This window comes from Rhinolophus sinicus, chromosome 14 (assembly GCF_057876585.1).
Source record: "Rhinolophus sinicus isolate RSI-liver-muscle chromosome 14, RSI-T2T, whole genome shotgun sequence".
Taxonomy (NCBI): Eukaryota; Metazoa; Chordata; class Mammalia; order Chiroptera; family Rhinolophidae; genus Rhinolophus; species Rhinolophus sinicus.
This window is the reverse complement of record NC_142514.1, coordinates 118,525,602-118,547,057: the sequence shown is the minus strand read 5'-3', so window position 1 is coordinate 118,547,057 and position 21,456 is coordinate 118,525,602.

Genomic DNA, 21,456 nt, shown 5'->3' with positions numbered 1-21,456 from the left:
TTTCATATAAAATCTCTGAAGAATTACAAGTTCCAAATTCCTTTTTATGATGAAATGTTTAAAACTCAGTTTCAGCGAATGTCCTTTTGTTAAATGGAGGTTGTGGTCACAATTTTTAACACATATTAAAATTTGATGTGGTAATACCTTTCTTTACCATAATTTAGCAACCAAGGATCCTCAATGTTACAGAAAATTTTGTTCACCCTCAACTTTCATAAAGAAGCACAGAGAAACAAACAAATTACTCAGAATCTCAGTGACCAGGGTCCTACCTATGAGAATAGCAAAGGGAATTTCAAGAATGAAAACAAAGAGAGGTCCTAAGATGAAAACTGTGCAACAGGCATAGGAAACAATGCATCCAGACCAGAGAATTGAGGACTTGTTTTAGAGAGAAAAGTAAATTGAAACAGTGATAAAGGATCCAAAGTGATTGAATTTGTGGAAAATTATACCAAGAAGCTCTTCAAAGCTATTATGAGAAAAATTAGTGATGGGTACAAAGAAAAGTATGTAAATGAATAAGCATGGAAATTATTATTACCTTCAGGGAAAAGAAATATAATCATAGCACACTATAACGCTCAACTGTGAGTAACATTTGTATAAGCATAGTATAAAGACTTAATAAACAATTATTAATTTAACCAATAATTGTACAAAAACTATATCAGAAAACACATTTTTATTCTCCCTAACAAAAAATCAACAGATAATGTGGAAAACTGATAAATCAAAGACAGACACATAGTGCCAGACATCAAATTCTGATGCTAACTTAAGGGAAAGATTCCTTAACCTTTTTGCTGCGACGTTTGTCTATAGTCGAATGATATTTCTATGCTGCTGACTGCGGCATTCGACTTTACCCCATGAGCTCAGTGTTTCAGAAAGGAAATTTAGGAAAGTAGATGTACATTTTTCTATATTTTTTGTGTTTTACAAAAATGAATAACAATAGGAAGTTTTTATACTTTAAAGTAATCATTTATTTTAATAAAACATAGCACCTTAACTGTATTTACTTATATATACTGTTATTATTTTTGACACATTTCAGAGAAAAAACTTGAAATCAACGCATAGAAAAGGTTAAGTAGAGAAAAATGGAAGGATAAACACGTTTTCGGAAATAAGTGAGTAAAATAAAGGTGGCAGGAATATGCAAGTCATGACATGGAATTGTGGGAAATGAGGCACTCATTTCTATCAACTTCTTGCATGCTAGAATAAGGAGTTGTGATAACCTTTAGGCCCAAGAGAACTACTGAAGGTTTGAGTCGAGGAGTAACATGATGAAACCAATGTTTTTCAGAATCTGAACCTGATCTCTGTGTGTTAAATGGTTTGAAAAGAAGAGAAACTAAAAGTTGATAAATCAGTTTGAAACTATGAAAATAATCTAAATAGTTTATTGACACGGTAGGCCTGTCCCCTCATGAACTTACAGTGATAGAAATTTGAAATTTGAAACACTACAATTTTACAAAAATATATAAATTAATCAGTACTTGAGAATTTCTTAGTGAAGTATTTGATATCTTGCAAGAGTACCAGTTAATAAGTGATGTGCTATTCCAAACTATTTAGCTTGCTAATCTCCCTAATCATTAGGGAATGTTACCCTGATCAAAAAAGAATTATGTTATGTTTAATAGGTCTCACACATTAAAGAGAAAGAGTTATAATAATCATTATTGTTAATGTCATTGTTAGAGCAAATGGTTTATAGTGTTTCCTATAAAAGTGTTCTAAGCTTTACATATATTAAGATATTTAATCTCTTAATAATGTAATATGGTAGGTAGTACTCTTATTTTCATGTTACAGGAAGGTAAGCTACATAAGATTTAAATAATTCGCTCAAGGTACAATCGCCACTAAGAGCTGAAGGTGAGATTTGAGTTCAGGCAGGCTACTGCTAAGAACTCACACTCCCAGCCACTGTACTAAGTTGCTTCTAATTCAAATGTCTTATTCTAGCATGCAAGACAAATGTACTAAGTTGCCTCTAATTCTAATTGAAACAAGAGGTCTCTTCACTTCTCATTTCAGTCAATCAGTGTTTTCCTATGTAAAAAAACATACACATGTGGGGACTCACATCCAGTTGAGCCTCCTTTGCCCTCATCTATAAAATGACAAAAATAAAAACCATATCACTAAAGGGTTTGGTTAGCATTGTGGTGGATTGAGGGAAATAATAGCCCCAATTTTTTGCGTCTCGTTGTATCCATCACTTCCCACTCTGAATCTGGGCTTGTTCATATGTTTTGGGCTGAATTGTGTCTCTCCCCCAAAAAATGCATGTGTTGAAAACTTAACTACCAGTAGCTCAGAACATGACTGTATTTGGAGATAGGACCTTAAAGAGATGAGTAAGTTAAACGAGGCCATTAGGTGGCCCTTATCAATCTTACTGTTGTCCTTAATAAGAAGAGGAAATTTGGACACACAGAGACACAGCGCAGAGAGGTAACCTAGACCATGTGAGGACACTGCAAGAAGGCAGCCATCTGCAAGCCAATGAGAGACGCCTAAGAAGAAACCAGACATGCTAACAACTTGGATTCCAAGCCTCCAGAACAGTGAGAAAATTATTTTCTGGCTTTTAAGGCATCCAATCAGTGGTATTTTTTTTTTATGACGGCCCTAGCAAACTAATACACCATGTCACTTGCTTTTGACATGTGGGATGTTAGTACATGTGACAGAGCCTATAAAAGCACTTGCATCTTTCTGCTTGCTCTCACTCTTGTTCTCTGCCATCACCTTAAGAAAATGCTCAGTATCTCCTAAAAGAATGAAAAACAAATGGAACAGTGCTGTGCAGTCATAGCTAAATCTATCCTATGTCATCCAATAACTGGTCACCTCCTAAATAGATGACCAAAATCAGTCAGTATTACATCCTGTTGAGTCCAGCAAAAAACACCAATAGGCCTGAAACCTAAATATTTGATTATTGTTTTAAACCATTGTTTTGGGGGAAGCATGTTCTACAGTATTATTTGTATGGCAATCAATAATTGATACAAGCATCAAATAAAATATAGAGTCACATGGCACATAGTATTAGCAGCTTAATTAATTTAAATTCAGCTTCCATGCTTCTATGTTTTAAAAGAGGCTGAAGTAAACAAATAAATCCTATGCCAATTTACTCCTATCACATGTGTATTCCTGGCTCTAGCAATTAGAAGAAAGTGATACACTAAACATTCATTTCAAACGTAAGAAATTAATGAGAATATAAGATTTTATTCTTTTAAAGGATTCACATGTCCATTACAAACTATTTTAAATGTTAACAGGCCTCATTTCCCTCATGTCATTAGTCAAGAAATTCACAATTACTTGTAGTTTCTTTAAATAAATCAATTCTCTAATTCTCTCAAATTAATTATCATTAGTACAGATGATTGCTTTGGCCACAGTAAATAAAGCTATTATCAACTGCCAGCCTTGCTTCTCTCAAAGCAAGATGTGGTTCCATTATTTAAAAAGGAAGACAAAAAACAAAAACAAAAAAACCCACTTAGGCTTGATTTACAAAGAATTCGAAAGGATGATTCAAATTAACTAATTCCCAAAAGAATCTAATGCTTGAATACTCTCTATAGTATCCACCCAAACTTGGTTTCCAATTGCTTTAATCTGAACCCAAACAGCAGATAGAAACCATAACATGATATAGAGAACTTCATTATAAAGAATCATTTAACAATGATAAAAGAAATACTATAAGATGTAATAATGTAGGATACCCTAGGATTGATAGAAAATAACCAAGGAAGAAAAAACCTGGATAGGACGTACCTTCCCCAAGGAAAAGATTTAGAAGTTGTTCGAGAAGGTGTGGTTGCAATCCAGGGGAGGCAGGAAAGTTTTCTGTGTTGCCTATACCAGATCTGTTCCACAGTAACTGAGGAAATAGGAAGTACCTTCCGAGTCACAGATGCTCCAGCCAGTGGACGGGCACACAAGACTAGACAGGGTCAAAATGCCGCTGTGGGCAGGGGGCATCAAGCACATGGTGTCCACATTGGGAGAGTCACAGAGAGGTGATTGCCAGGCCAGACCAGGACTATAATAAGAAAGAAGGTGTATCTTTCTCACATCAAAAAAAAAAAAAAAAAAAAAAATCTAAGCTGATGGGCAGTCCAGGGAACAGAGAGACTTCCTAAGGTCGTCCAACAACTCAGGTTGCCTCTGTCTTGTTTCTGTGGCATCCCCAACTCCATAGGTCAAAGCTGACTCACTATCACCATGTCTGCATTCTAGCCCATGGTAAGGAGAAAGAAGAAGAAAAGGTTTAGCAGCTTTATTTTGAGGACATGACCTGGAGTTTGTTCATATCAGTTCCACTCTTATGCTTCTGACCCAGAGCTTAGTCACATGCAACACCTAGTTGTAAACAATGCTGGAAACAGTAACCTCTAGCTGGGAGGATATGTGTCAGGAAAAACTCAGGGGTTTCTATTTGTAAAACGAAGAATTAAAAAATGGATATTGAAGGATAATTCATGGTTTCTATCATGCTCTGGTACTAACTAAACAGCAATTTTGGAGGCAGTGGGGGTGTGGGGAAGGTGTCAATTTAGAAGAAGAAAAGGGAAATGAAATATATTAAGAACACATTTATGTGCTAAGTAACGTAAAAATCATTATTCATACTTTGTTGATAAGGAATCTAAGGGTTAAAGACATTAAATATCTTGCCCAAAGACTTAAAATTGCAAATAGTACAGCCTGGTCTTAGTCCAGGTTCATCAAAAATGATATTCTTCGTTAACCTGCAATACATAGCAGCAGCCCTTCCACATTGCGTGTGTCAGCTGCAGGCTCACCGTCAAAAGTAAAATGAGAGAAACTATTGACCCTTATGTTAAATATCACAAAAATCCAACTCCGATAACTTTTCAAATCCATATTTTCTTACCCAACAAAATTATGTGAAAATGTTAACTTAGAAGGACCCTGGGTCTAATCTAAAGGTCTTACCTAATTTTCTCACTTTGCAACACAGAAAACTCACACCTGGCATCCTGGTTAAAAGCCTTGTCTATCACCTTTTGTGGTTGTTTCTATGTCTAAAATGTCAGATTCATCACCGAGCTCACAGTCTATTTGGTGAAAGAAAGCTGTGGAAACCCATACAACACTGTCTGAAGCGTTCTCTAAGCCTGCAGCAAAGGGCTAGTTGTAACCAGTGCCCAGAGCGGGCAGTCAGATCAGGAATTACTAGGTAAGCAGAGACCAGAACCCAGGTCTCTTCCACTACAATACCTGCAACCTGGTTTGTAGGGATATTCAGAAGAGATTTAAGCAAGATGAGTTTGCTGGCACCCTAATGGGAGGATGGGTGTACTTTTTGACTGGCCAACTATCCAGGAAGCAGTTTTGTGTTCTTTAAAAACAAATCATATCCATTTTAGACCTCAGGAGCCAAAGGCTCAGATGATAAAAGTGATGCAAAACTGATTTTCTAAAAGGTAGAACTAAAGAGCATTTGATTTCAATAAGCCTAATTAGTACAATTTCTGTCTTAGGTGTTTTCAATAAATGAAATGCATACAGTGATAGGAATTAGAGCTCTGAAGTAAACCTGAGCTGAATTCCCAGTTCTACTTCAATTAGAAATGGGTAGCATTTGGCAAATTACTGAATCTCCTTAAACCTATTTTTTACATATGTAAAGTAGGGTTAATAGTCCCTGTCTCACCTGGTGGTGTGAGGAGGGAAGTGAGATAATGCACTGCAGGTGAAGTGATCAACATGGATGCAGGTACGTGGTGGGTACTCAGCAAAGGCTGCTTATAAATTGTACTGGTGTTTTCTTTGATTGTCTTAGCTTTCATTCATTTCCTTAAGCAACTCTGTGATCTCATTGTGCATGGATAAAGAGAGAGGGTTGTGTTCTAAATTCTTTGTCATTGCAAGAGCTCCTTCCAACCATGTCTAGCTGGCCTCTAATCACAAGACATGCTCAAGGTCTACCTGGATTTTTTCAGGTAAGCTAGCATCCCTTTGATTCATGTATTTGTTTATCCATTCAATAAGTCTGCAAATATTTACTGAGTATTAACCAGGGAACAGTCTTCATAGTTGGAAAGCAAGTGTAGTAAACTAGAGTGCTGTGTGAGAGCAAAATGCTTTGGATATGAGGTAAAGGAGAGGGCTGTGACTAGGTGACATTAGAGCTGAGATGATAAAGATGTAGGCCATTGTAAAGAGTCCAGGGAAAGCATCCCAACAAGGGGAACTACAAATACAAAGGCTCTGAGGCAGGACCAAGCTTGGTATATTTGAGGAGGAAAAATAGCGTTGTGAGCTATAAAAAACATGGCAGGAGACAGGATTTAAAAAAAAAGAAGTTATTTAAACCAAAAACAACAGAAGAACAAGACAAACAAATGAGAAACAGAAACTCATAGACACAGATAATAGTTTAGTAGTTACCAGAGTGTAAGGGGGGTGGGGGGTGGGAGATGAGGGTAAGGGGGATCAAATATATGGTGATGGAAGGAGAACTGACTCTGGGTGGTGAACACACAATGGGATTTATAGATGATGTAATACAGAATTGTACACCTGAAATCTATGTAATTTTACTAACAATTGTCACCCCAATAAATTTTAAAAAATAAATTTAAAAAAAAAGAAGTTAAGTAGGATTTAGATCATGTAGGCTTGTGGAGCGGTAGCAAGAAGTTTTTAATTTGATTCTAGGTGTAATTGGAAGCCTTTGAAGGATACTTGATGTTCTTGTGTTCCCTAGTGTGATAATTTCAGTGATTTTTTTTTTTAAGGAATCCAGGTCCAATGGAAGTTCAAGTGCTCCACTACATTTTCTAATCATTTTTATAGTGATTTAGCATTTATAGTGAGACTAAAAAAATGTTCCTCCTGTGATTATCTGGTTTTAGACTAAAATTCTAAGGTGGAAGGTAACTTCTGAGAAGAAATTGGAAGCGTATTTGAATTATTTCAGAACCCCCTTAACCAAAGGTATGACTGTCCAACAAAGGAGAATCTATCATCTACCTCAATAGTTCTCGCTCTCACTCTCACTCTTGCTCTGGCTCTCCGCTCTCGCTCTCGCTATTTGTGTGTCTCCATAAATTAAAAGATAATGAGGTCAAAAAAAATAAAGAATAACTTTTTCAAAGTACTTATACATTAGAAAACCATTTTTATGTAAGGTGATTCTATTCCAATTTTGAATAACAGCATCACATTAAAATATGTTGAAATTTCACAAATCTGTTTCTCCAATTAAGAACTCTCTCCTAAGCTCTGGACCCATATTTGCATCTATTGCACATCTCCAAACACATATGTCTGGCACTCAGCTACCTCAAACTCTATACATTGAAAACTATTTTTCCTGCCAAACCTACGTTTCCTCTTGCCTTCCTTATTCCATTCATGACTTTGCTATCTAGCCAGTTATTTAAGGAATAGAACTTGGTAGTTCAGCATTACCAAGAGCTTAAGTACTCTAAAAATATTCACATTTCTTCACCTTGATACCACTGACACCTGCTGTCTCCTCCATAAAATAGGATTATTCCCTTTCTTGTATCGATGATAAACTCCTACCTATGCTTCAGAGCCCACCTCAAATTTTCCTTCTAACAGGAAATCTCATGGATAGCATAGGAGTAAATTGCTCAAAATACATATGCTGATTTCCCCTTTTTTCTTTTTCCCCAGTTTTCTTTGAAACTAATAAACAGAAAAAAATATTTTATTTATCTTTTTAGAAGTTCATACCCAGTTCTAGCAATTTTTACAATATTCTATAAACCTTTTAAATGTCTGTCTTCCATATCAAATGGCGAACTTCCTAAAGTTCTGCCCAATTCACCTTCAGAGAAACTTAATATAGCAAGTAATAATGGGTAAATAGATTGAAGTAAATGTTTGAGTTAACCAGTTTCCTGTTCACAATTCCTTACCATCCCTTTGCCTTTCTAGAAGTAATATCTCAAATACTTTTCTTATGATTTTTCAATTAACATTTGGTTAGAATAATATTCTAAAAGGAAATATAGCTTAGGGAAGGTAGCAAGAGATAAGCCCAGAGAGGCAAGCAGGGAGGGAAGATTTTGTGCCATCATAAGGAGTTTGGGTATTAGCCTCAAAAGCCAGTAGAGGACTTAATTCAATAATGTTACATGATCTGATTTATATTTTAAAACGAAAACTACTACATGGAAATTGGATTTTAAAAGCCTCTAGTAGTTCAAAGGCTATTGCAATAGTCCAGGTAATATGATAGTGGTAGTAGTGGAAAGAGAGAGAGATGGACAGTGTATATTTTGTTGGTGTAATAGATATGTATGCATAGGTGAGGAAGAAGGAGACATCAAAGATTATTACTAGATTTTGTCTTGATCAACTAAGTGGAGAGTGACACCATTGACTAAAGAGGGAAACAGGGTGAGGAATAGTTACAGAATAAAATAAAAAACTGTATTAGGATACATTGAGTTGGAAATGCTAGTGAAAATCCAACATGTCAATATGTCAAGTCTAAAGCATGGGTGATAAACTTGGGATTCGTTAGCATTTGAACAGGATTAAATCTATTGTACTAGATGGAGTTGCCTAAGGAGGAACAAACTCTGGGTTACCCCAGTATTTAGAGATAGGATAAAGGCAACAAAACTGAAAAGAAAGGCACAGTGAAAGAGGCAGAAAACTAAGAGAAAGCAGTATAATCATAGCACACATCTTACCTCTGTAGAGAGCAACATTTACACAGTTGAAATTGTTGTGGCTGCTCGCTCACAGGTCATGAAAGAATTCACGAGGCAGGTAGAAATACAGAAGGAGATTTATTAAACTAAGAGTAGGGTTGGCTGGTCAGAGTCTGCTGGAAATGACTGCAAACTACTGAGTAGATTCTTTGTTTCTTTCAAGTTTTATATTTTCTAACCAGGATGTAAATTGCTTCGGCCTGTAGTGGAATTTTCTATTGAGTTAGGCTCTGTCCATTGGGATGGGGGAAGTTGTTAAACTGGTTTTCGTTACCTTTGCATATGTTGTGTAGATATAAGTTGGAGCCAGGAGTGGATCCCAGATGCAAAACCTCTCTCATGTTACAGGGGCCTGCATGGCTGAAGTAAACAGAACCATTAAAACTGCATAGCATAGTAAATGTGTACTAGGAAGCAGCATCATTAACATTTGGTGGAAAGGAAGCGAAGAGAAGAAAGCTTTCAAAAAGTCCCAAGAAAGAAAAAGAAAAGAAAGCTTTCAAAAAGTCCCAATCTAAGTTACACTTTTAAATCAAATTAAACCAGAGATCCAAATCTCAAAATAGAAGATTTAGTGCCGCCATTACAATCCACCTGTCTTATCAAAAACCATGTAAATCTTTTCAATATTTTGAATCTGGTACTAGAATTGTTACAGGAGTCTGGTGTCTGGTGCCCAGAGATCATGGGTTCACATACCCGAAGAATGAGAATGTGGACTCGGAAGGAGAGGCAGAGGAGCAAAGGTGTTTATTAAAGCGAAAGAACAGCTCTCTTAGGAGAGGAGGTACCCGAAACTGGGATGCCCACTGGCTAAGGCAAAAGGCTCTTATTGTTATACTTTTTCTTGTATGTTTGGGGAAGAGAGCTGGTGCCTTCTAATGGATTCTGTCTATCAGATTTGCTGTGTTTGTCCAGCCTGAAGGGATTTACGAAATAACCTATTTATCCCCAGAGCACAATTACATTGTTGCCCTGGAGCAAATGAGTCATTTCAGAACCCGGAGTTTCAAGATATGGCTGACTGTCTTTGTTTATTCTACCAGGGACTTCCCTGTTTACCTAACAACATGCTAGCTAACCTGTCTCAGAATGTTTTGGCGATGGTTACAAAACAGAATGTATAGCTTATTAATCTCAAAAGTAGATTTATAACAAGCAGAAAGTGAGAGATGGTCAGGAAAAGAAGAAAAGGAAAAAAGTGTGAAGGTGCTAAAATCTACATTTACTAAGTGGAAAGAAATGAAATAGTGCTGAAATCGAGCACACAAACTATTTTGAAGTATTGCTGTAATTAGCAGAACTATAACTAAAAAATATTAATAGCTCTTCCCATGGACATAGAAGGGGCATGTATAGAAAAGGAGTCTGTTTCTTCTCATTTTAAATCCTTCCAAACTTTGATTTTTTTTAATCACGTGCAAGTTTACTTTGATGTAAGTAAAGCTTTTCGTTTAAACAGTGATTCCAGAGCCTCAGTTGCAGATGTGTGATGGGGGAGGAATAAAATTAAATTAAATTTATAACTCTAAGATATTCTAACCCAGAAATTCTACTTTTAGTTATACTCCCTAAAGAAACATTCAGAAATGAGGACAAAGATTTATGTACAAGAATGTTTGCTGCAGTATTAATTATGATAGTAAAAGGTTGGAAATGACCTACATAATAAATATTTGTAGATGATTTAAATAAATTATAGTTTATCCATACAATAGAATACTAAACAGTAACTAGATCACATTTGAAATTACTTGGGAGCTTATATAATATTCATATCGTATTATCATCTTAAGTAAAAATATAGGATTGGCTACCCAGCAAGTATGGTTCAAAAGCCAGTATTTCAATACAAAAGTGAGAATTTACTACCAACAGACCCTCTCTAAAGAAACTTTAAATATGAACTTCCAAAAGAGAGAAAATAATTCTAGAAAAGAGGTCTAAGATAGAAAAGTAATGGTGAAGAAAGAAAATTTTTAAAATGTGGATACATTTCAATGAACATTGATATGGGTTTTTAAAAAAATAGAACTAAAATTCTAGAAGGAAAAATGTACACTTTGGGAGGGGAAGACAAGTTAAAATGTTCTAGGTCCCTTTGGAAGAAGGTAAAATTACTTAGGTGTTTTAATATATACATAATACCTAGGCTAACTGATGGAATACTATATAGAATCTATTGCTTCTGAAATAATTCAGGAAAAAAATGGGATGAGACAGAAACAATAACTTGATCGAGAAAAAGACAAGAAAAAAACACAATAGAAAATCAGAGAAAAAAGCAGAACTAAACAGACAGTATAAAATAAAATGGTAAAAATGGATCAAATATGTCGTCATAATAAATATAAATTTACTGGTCTCAACAGATAAAAGACAAAATTGTGAGACAATATGTTTAAAATCTAGCTAAAACAAGGAACAAAACATGGTACCCTACTCTAGCAGGAATGTCATGAGAATGATTTGAATCCCCAGGTCTTAGCACCAACCAACAGTTCTCAAGCTATTTCCCTTTCCTCAGTGTACAGTTACCTAAGTAGATGACTGGTCTGTGTGGGAAAGGCTGGGAGAATTACAACTATATACTGCTTGCCATGAGTTGCAGGGTTCTTCTTCATGGGATATGATCCCTCATTTTACTCTGGTTCTGAGAACTGGATCCTCTCTGGAAATTAGTCAAGGGGTCATGACTTACCATTGGAAAGGCTCAACTCAACTGTCTATTCATTCCTTCTTGATCTCTTTTGATTATATATACATTAAGCAGAGCCCTTGTTGCCATCACCTGGGACCTCGTTAGAAATGCAAATTCTTGGAACCCACTGAAGAGCGGCTGGAATAGAAATTTTGCAGTAACTCCCAGCAATTTGTGTTTTAACAAGCCCTCCAGGCGATTCTGATAAGTGCTAAAGTGTGAAAAACCATACATCTAGTGGGATAAAACCAGCATTGTATTATTAATGTGACTTGGTAGACAAGTACAAAGAGCATCATATAATTAATATGAATTTGTATAAGTAATCAACCATAGACCATGTTTTCAGACCAGATTGACAGAATTTCTGGTGTGCAGTACTGATAACAGTTTGAACTTTGTTTAGTTTCAATATGGAACCTCTAAAGACTCAAGGGATTCAAAGAAAATTGAATTTACAAAAAAAAAAAAAAAAGCCTTTTATAAAAGCAAAAATGGCAAATCTAGGAGAGACATAGGAAATTAGACTCATATAGCTAGGAGTCCATTTATTTCCTCTTTTATTTCATATTTCTCTCTGCTCTAACTCCCAACATACAATGGAGCAACACATTAGACTGAGTTAATGCAGGACTCAGGAGGAGTGGGGTGGAAGACTTCATTCTGCAGCTCTTAGGATGGCACAACTGTTTTCCACTCTGGGTATCCTTCTCTATTTGTGCTCTGAAGCCCAAAGAGCATGCCCCTTAGAGCATCCATTGAACGTAGGGCTTCACGTTTTAATACCAGCCCAAGTGTGAGACTACAGCCCACAGTAGATGAGAATTTTATTGTGGGCCAGGTGAGAGAGAATTTTGCACTTAGAAGATGGTAAACTGAACAGTATTCATGAATATTTTAGTTCATGGGAAAATGATCACTTAAGCGAAACAGTCAGTGGATGAACATCAGTGAGACTTGGACTTCAGTGTGGTGTTTGCTGAAAGGTGAGACATCTGGATATACCAAGAAGAAGATGCATAGAGGCTGGAGGGAAGGTGCGAGAAAGTGCAGGGGGGTTTGAGATAGGGGTCATCACAGCTAGCAAGAAAGCTGCCAGCCTCCCTGGTAAATGGGTAGGTCCTTGCTTTAAGCCTTGTGACCACATTTCCTGGTGCTATTATGAAATCAAACAAAACAAAAGGAGGACAATAGAGATAAGAAGGAAAAACAATATTTTTTTTAAAATATAAAGATTGATTAAAAAGTTAGGAAAGATTGAAACTGAGAGTGATCTAAGAAAAAAAATAGTAAGTAGAAATTAAAAATGAGCACATGAATGCAAATAAAGATAAGAGATTGCAAGTTTTTAAATAATAAGACAAAACAGGTGAAATTAAAGATAAAGGTCAACAGGACTAGTGGATCAAAAGCTATGAAAGTAAAGGACATAAAAGGTTATTGTTAAAAGCTAAGCCCCATAAAGTAAAAAGTAAAATGTAACAGCAAATAAAGGATTAAAAATATGAATTATGATAAAAATAAACCTATAAAAATAAGGAAGATTGCAAACATGTTTGCGATAAAGTACATACAAAATATTTTAAGGTAAGACGAACAGATTAGAAAATAATGTAAAAGGGAAGGAGGGAAGAGAGACCATAAGGAAGCATGTAAGTAATAGAGGGCTGTCCCACTCACTGGGCTGTGGTATGCCTCTTTGTTTTTGCTGTCCCTACCATGAAAAGTACGTTCCTACCTTCTTTGTCTGGCTAATGACTCTATATAATTCAAAACTGATCTCAGGTATCACTTCCTTCAGGAGGCAAAACACATACACATGTGCGCGCGCGCGCACGCACACACACACGCTTTGCTCCCTAAACTAGGTTAAGTACTTCTCTGTGATCCAACAGAATCCTGTATATACCTCAGATTACCAGTTCTGTCTCTTTCCTTTCCCTCCTCAGACCCTTATTTTTTATTGTTTGCTGTACAAAAAAGCAATATTATAATCACTTCTGATAATAAAATAAAAATAAGAAGCTTTATCAAATTCTGTAGTTCTTTTGGACTCTATCCATTCAACAGGTGTTTCCTAGGTATTCACTCTATGCCAGGCTCTGTGGTAGGATCTGTGAATAGATCTGTGAATAAAACACAGTACCTGTCCTCAAAGAATTAAGGATTGAGTTAGGGAAATAGCTTAGTAAGCAAAAACGACAGCCGAGTGATCCCAAATAATATCTGAGTTTTAAATATTTCAATTAGTTCACTTAGATGGCACATTTGCATCAAGTCTCTCTACATCGGTAAAACCTGCTTTCTCTGTTTCCAAAGCTACATCCCAAATGGAATTTTGAGTGTCCCTCAGTAAAGATTTGTAAACAGTAACCGAAAAAAAAATCTGTCTGAGCCATCCCTGGGAAAGCATTGGCTGGGTGTACGGTGAAATGCTCTGTTGAGCAGCTACCTTATTCCACCAGCCCATGCACTATTGGTCTAGACCATCTGATGGAGTTACTCAGAGCAGGAGGTCTGTAAATTCTTGTTAACAATTTTAAGATACCTTTGCTTCTGAGCACAGGCGCAGATGGAAAGATTTCATAGTATATCTACATACATAAATTCTGTTTTATGAGATGTTTCTTAGACTGAGTTTATGACTAGGAGAAAAGTCAATAGTATAAGTCCCAAAAATGGTTCTTCAAGAAAAATGAAACTTTTTTCCCCTCACACTGAAAAACGTTTACCAAAAGACTGGGATTGAGGAATGTTGCTCTCAGATCTCTGTTTTACCTACTTGCTTTATGTTGTCTTGGGGTGGGGGCCATTATTTTAATAACAACAACGAAAACTTCCTCCCGTAAAGACTTTAATTAATTAGGATGGTAATTTGGAAGGTATTTGGAACTTTACTTCAAGGTACATTGTACACCACAATTTCCTTATGCTTTAGGTAAATGACATTTATCAATATTTATCCTTTTTTGGAAAGAATTGAGAAAGAGATGCACGACCCAGGACTTGCAGTCATAATGCTAAGAAGCTCCAGATTCTATGGCTTAGTGGCTTAGTTTAGACAGATTAATTTGCCCAGCCCTCAGTTCCTTTATCTGAGAAATAGAGATGATGATAAGTAATATCTATCTTACCAGGTTGTAAGCATCATATGTGATTACATACATGAAACCTTATGAACAGAATACCAGCACATCTATATAAGGAGTAATCTTCTGAGTTAAATGGTAAAAACCAGTGCAATTTTCTAGTCAATGCTAACCTTAGCCCTTGGTACAGTAAGATATGACTTCAGTCTGTTTGCCACCAAAATATTATTTAAAAATAGCCTCTTACTAATGATATTGTGGGGAGCGGGCTGTGAGCTGACAAGGGCCTTGCAGCCTGCAAGGTTATTCCCGTGGGACGCTTCGCCTCAGCAATCTTCCCAGGAAGAACAAGATAACACTAATGCTGTCACAGACATACAAACTGGCCAATACACAAAACAAAATGTTCTACTGATACCGCTTGTTCTGCTAATACTTGTTTGTATAGACAACTGTTCTAACACTGTATAAAAACTGTGTGTGAAATAAAGACTGCGCCACTGCTCCGCCATCCGTGGACGGCGCACCTCCGGATCCCAGCTTTCCTGTCTCCACGTCTTTTCTCAATCTCCCCGCCCTTCCCCTTCAGTCTGAGCCCTCCTCCCGGGCCATGGCAGATATAAAGTCATTTATTTAAAAAACAAAAAGAAATAAAAAACCTTTGTGTTATAATTAGAGATAAGATTCAAAATGGAAATATTTGTAGTAATAAAGTTGAATCCAGGGCACCCTGGAAAAGACAAGGTAATTGTATTTAAATACAAGAAGCACTGAACTAATAACAACTGAAATAAGGCAAGAGAAAATTAGCTCAGAGCAAAAGAAAGATCAGCTGGACAAAAGGAAGGACTTATTTATTGTAACCATGACAGCAATGATGGAGGGCCATCCCATGGGATAAGGAGAAAGTAGAAGTAAATTTTGGCTAAGGACAAATCCAGCAAGTTTGAAAGGTGTCAAAAAGGAGATTCATCATCACTCCTATGTGCCAGAAATTATTCCAAGTGTCTTGCATATATTAATTCATTTAATCCTTGCGACAATTTGAAGGATAATTGTTACTAGTGTTTCCCCGAAAATAAGACCGGGTCTTATATTAAATTTTGCTCCAAAAGACGCATTAGGGCTTATGTTCAGGGGATGTCATCCTGAAAAATCATGCTAGGTCTTATTTTCTGGTTAAGTCTTATTTTCGGGGAAACACAGTATTCGTACCAGTTTACAGATGAGAAAACTGAAGTTCAAAAGCTAAAACGACCTTCTAAAGAATGTCGTAATAATCCTTTTAAAATACTGGGTATTCAGGTGATAATGCTTCTCATGTATAATTCTGAGTCCTTGAACTAGAGATTGTCCAGATATTAATTTCAGATTTAATGTTTCAAGAGCTGGATTAATAGATCAGCCAACCAGGAGTGAATCTACATTTCTCGTGCCAGTGCCATAGGAGTAAATAAAAGCAAGGAATTTTTCTTGACTAATAATGAATTAACCTTGAGGATGATGGACTAGCAAGCAGCATGTCTCTGCTTCTGGAAGTAGGAAGAGAAGAAAAAGACTAGAGTCTTGGAAACACTCTAGGGATGCAATGTTTTTTTCCAGTGACGGAATTATTTCTGGATGATGCCCTAAGCCTGACCTCACTCTCCCCAGCTCCACCTGATGTCAAGCTCAGCTTAGGTTCTGAAAGAGCCAATACCAACACTGTATGTTCTAAAAGTCCTATTGTTTTCATAGGCAGTTCAGTATGCCTACATTCGGAGGATGAGAGGGATAAATTAGAGTGGGGAGATCAAATAAGACCTTTCTGTTCCTGAAAGTTGGGTCTTCCTATCTTTTTGATTCCAGATCTCAGTCTTGCACTTTAAGCTGAGATATACTATCCCTTGGAAGCCGATAAAGGGCTGCAATGCAGTGTCCAAAAATTTAGGACTAGATGTTTTTCAGCCCTTATTTTTTTTCAGATATTAGTAACATAATGTGACACTTTTACTGTAATTATGTAACATCCCCACAGGGTCTGGAGAGCCCTATAATTAAACACATTAATATTTTTTCAGCAAAATATAATAGGAAGTTTATGGGGAGGAGAATCACAGGAGATTTTTAGAATAAAACTTATTCTATGTAACACTGTAGTGGTGATACATGTCATTATACATTTGTCAAAACCTGTAGAATACATAATACACAAAGTGAACCCTAATGTAAACTATGAAATTTAATTATTAATACTGTATCGTTATTGGCTCATCAATTGTAACGAATGTACCACATTAATACAAGGTATTAAAATAAGAGAAATTGGTGGGAGATAAGGGTTATACGGGAGCTCTCTGTACTTTTAGCTCATTTTTTTTTCTGTTAAACAAAAACTGCTCAAAAAATTAATAAAGGCTATTCATTTTTCAAAAGTAAAGGAACGTGATGAAGAAAGAGATTGCTGTTAAGATATGAGAAACTTAAACTATTTCATGGCCATCTATTTCCGTATAGTCAAGCACTCCAAACTTGATGGCTTGAATCCAAAGTCGTTTTATAATGCTCACAATCTATGAGTTACCAAATGGGAAAGATAGCTGGTTGATTCTCCTGTTTGATATGGTATCAAATGAGGTCACTTGGTAACATTCAGCTGGTAGCTGGGCTGAAATACAGAATCCAAGGCAGCTTCTCTCATATATCTGGTACATTGGTGGAGAAGGCTGAAAAGCAAGGATCTGTTTGGCCTCTTTCACCTCACCTGGTTGTTTCAGTTTCTCCACTTACTGGCTGCAGCAGGAGAACTAAATTTCTTATATAGCTCAGGTTCCACTGGGTGCTCCAAGAGACTAGAAGTGGAAGGTGGGCCTGGACCTAGAAACTGGCAAAGTGTCACTTGTGCCATATCAATTGGTCAAAGCAGTTATGAATCCTACTCAGATTCAAGGGCAGGAAACATAGTCCTTACCTCTCAATGAGAAATGCCAAAGTCTTTGTGGCCATCTCATGAAATTGGACTTTTGTCCTGTGGTAAATGGGAGCAACTGAAAGATAGTAATCTAGGGGAAGCAATATCAGAATCAGCTTTGGCAGTATGAAACAGGGAGGAAGCAGGAAGACAATGGGAGAAAGGAAGCCCAGTCACTCATTATCACAGAAATTTTACTTTTTATCTTTTAGTGGCTTCTCCCAGAGAGGGTCGAAGACCACCTCATTGTTTTCATTTAAAGATGGTTATTTGTGGCTACTAAGATATTGATATAATTTCAATTGGTAAATTTTCATGTATGTTGGGTTTTTGTCTCTCCAATTAGACTATAAAACTCTTTGAAGACAGGAATTGTGTGAATCCAAAGCACCAAGCATTTCATAAATGCTCAGGAAGTATTTATTGATTGGCAGATTAAAGTAGGCAAGTCATATAGGACTCCTCAGTCAATAAATATTTATTGAGCTTTTACTATGTGACAGGCACTGTTGCTTTTTTTTTACTATTGAGATACAATTGAGATATAACGTTATATAAGTTCAAGGTGCATAATATGTTGATTTGATATACTTATATGTTGTGAAGTGAATGCTACCCTATTGTTAGCCTCTATCACTTCACATAATTACCATCTCTTTTTTTGTGATAAGAACATTTAAGATCTACTCTCTTAGCAACTTTCAAGTATATAATACAGTATTGTTAACTATAATCACCATGCTGTACATAAGATCCCCAAAACTATTCATCTAATAATTGGAAGTTTGTTCCGTTTGACTAACAACTCCCTATGTGATTATCCAATTTTCTCAGCACCATTTATTGAAGAGACTGTCCATTCTCCATTGAATATTCTTGGCTCCCTTGTCAATTATTAGTTGACCATATATACAAGAGTTTATTCCTGGGATGTTGATTCGGTTCCATTCATCTGTGTCTATTTTTATAATAGTACCATACTGTTTTGAATACTATTGATTTGTAGTATACTGCAGGTCCTCAGATGATTTTTTTCCCCAAGGTATTGTTTTTTTATAACATTGATGAGATGCCGTAGGAAATTAACACTTGTTTATAATCAATTAGCCTATGGTAAAATTGTTTTAGTTATATGTTGTTTCACTCAGTTACAGAACCTATCAAGGACATTGAGGACTTACTGTAATTTCAAGTCAGGAAGTGTGATGCCTTTGCCTTTGTTATTCTTTCTTTCTGAAAATTACTTTGCTATTCAAGGTCTTTTTTGGTACCACAGAAATTTTAGGGTTGTATTCTTCTATTTCTGTGAAAACTCCACTGGACTTTTGACAGCGATTGAATGTATTAAATATATAGATGGCTTTGGGAGTATGGACAGTTTAATAATGTTAATTCTTCCAATCCATGAAGAGAAGATATCTTTCCATTTATTTGTGTCTTCTTCAATTATTTTCACGAAAGTCTTATAGCTTTCAGTGTACAGATCTTTTACCTTCTTGGTTAAATTTATTCCCATCTTATTATTTTTTATGCTAATAGATTGTTTCTTTTTCAGGTATTTTATTGTTAGTGTAGAGTAGTGCAACTGATTTCTATATATTGATTCTGCATCCTGAAACTTTACTAAATATGTTGATTAGTTCTAAAAGTTTTTAGTGGAGTCTTTAGGGTTTTCAATATATAAGGTCATATCATCTACCAACACAGATAATTTTATTTATTTCTTTCCAATTAGAATACTTTTTATTTCTAATTTTACTTGCCTGATTGCTCTGGCTAGGACTTTCAGTACTTTTTTAGTAGAATTTGTGAGAGTGGGCAACCTTGTCTTGTTCCTCATCTTAGAGGAAAAGTTTTTAGTCTTTTACTGTTGAGTCTTTCTTTAATTGTGGGCTTATTGTATATGGTCTTTACTATGTTGACGTATATTCCTTTTATACCCAATTTGTTGAGAATTTTTTTCATGAAAAGACGTTTGTATTTTGTCAAAAGCTTCTTCTGCATCTATTGAGATGGTCATATGATTTTCTTTTATTCTATCAATGTGGTGTATTACATTTATTGATTTGTGTATATTGAATTGTTCTTGTATCTCAGGGATAAATCCCACTTGATCATGGTGTCTGATTCTTTTAATGTGCTGTTGAATTTGGTTTGCTATTATTTTGTTGAGAATTTTTGCATCTATGTTCATCTGGGATATTAGCCTATAGTTTTCCTTAGCATCCTTATTTGGCTTTTGTATCAGCATAATGTTGTCCTCATAAAATGAGTTTGGGACTGTTTCCTCTTCTTCAATTTTTGAAAGAGTTTAAGAAGGATTGACTTTAATATTTCTAAACTGTGTGGTAGAATTTGCCAGTGAAACCATCTAGTCTTGGGCTTTTTGTGTCGTTGGGTGGTTTTTTGATTCATTCTCCTTATTTGTTAGTAGTTGGGTATTTAGATTTTCTATGTCTTCCTGATTCAGTAGTAGGTTAGCTGTTTCTAGGAATTTATCTATTTTTTTCTAGGTTAACCAATTTGTTGGTATATAAATATTATCTTATGATATGTTGGTGTGTAAACACAATCTCTTATGATCCTTTGTATTCCTGGGGTATCAGTTGTAATGTCTCCTCTTTCATTTTGGATTTTATTTATTTGAGTATTCTCCCTTTTCTTATTTAGTCTAGCTAAATATACGTCAATTTTGTTTATCTTTTTTAAAAAAAAATAGCTCTTAGTTTTATTGACCTTTTCTATTGTTTTTCTGGGCTCTATGTCGTTTGTTTTTGCTCTGATCTTTGTTGTTTCCATTCTTCTGCTACCTTTAGGCTTAGTTCTTATTTTCTGGTTCCTTGGGGTGTAAAGTTAGGTTGTTTGAGATCTTTCTTTTTACTTAATGTGGGATTTTATAGCTATAAACTCTTAGAACGGCTTCTGCAACATCGCATAGGTTTGGTATATTGTGTTTTCATTTTTGTTTCAAGATTTTTTTTTTCTCTTTTGATTTCTTCTTTAACCTATTGGTTGTTCAAGAGTGTGTTGTTTAATTTCCACATATTTGTGAATTTCTAGCTTTCTTCCTGTTATTGATTCTAGTTTCATACCATTGTGGTCAAAAAAGACCAGACACTGTTCTTTATGCTTGCAATACATCAGTGAACAAAAACAATAATGTCTCCTTTAGTGAGATGAATATTTTAAGCCTATAAAACTCATAACGTAGGTGGGGGAATCCCTTAGAAGTACTCTGCCTAGAGAAGCTGTTATTCTTTCCCATGGCTCTCATCTGAGTGCTGTTTCTGCAAAACTTCAAAAATTCTCTTTTCTATAAACTGCAAGTGACCTTGGAACCACAAATTGCTTTGCCTGTGTAAATAGACAATTCTTTTACTCAATACTACAGGGTCTATAAGTCAAGTGAGACAAGTAACAGTAGGGTATCAATCTAAATAGACAGTCTTGCCCTTGCAGGCGTTTCTTCATTTGAATCCACAGCTGCAACTACTATTAGGATAGCAAAACTCTAATTGCACTCAATCAACAAGAAGGATATTTCCATTTATGACTTGTCCAAGGTCATTTATATTTGCTGTTATCCAACTTTTGTAAGTATCCAAAAAAATGAAAAGTTTTCTAAGTCTTTGAATACATACATCCCAAATAAAAGATGTAGATCCCTGATCCAATGTACTACATAATTGGATTTGAGAGTGAGAGAGATTATTTATAGTTTAAAGGTCATAGAAACAAAAGGTCTTCTCTAAAGGTCAAAATCAGAAATTTGAAACCATATACTGCAGTCATTTTGTTTTTCTTCTATATTTTAAACTATTTTTAGAAAAAGTACACTGGAAAGCATAACATTAAAAAAGCAGATCTCAAAAACTTAATCAAATCATATTTTGTAACAATGTAGCCAATCTAAAAAAACTAGGGAAGTATAGGAAGTACATGTCT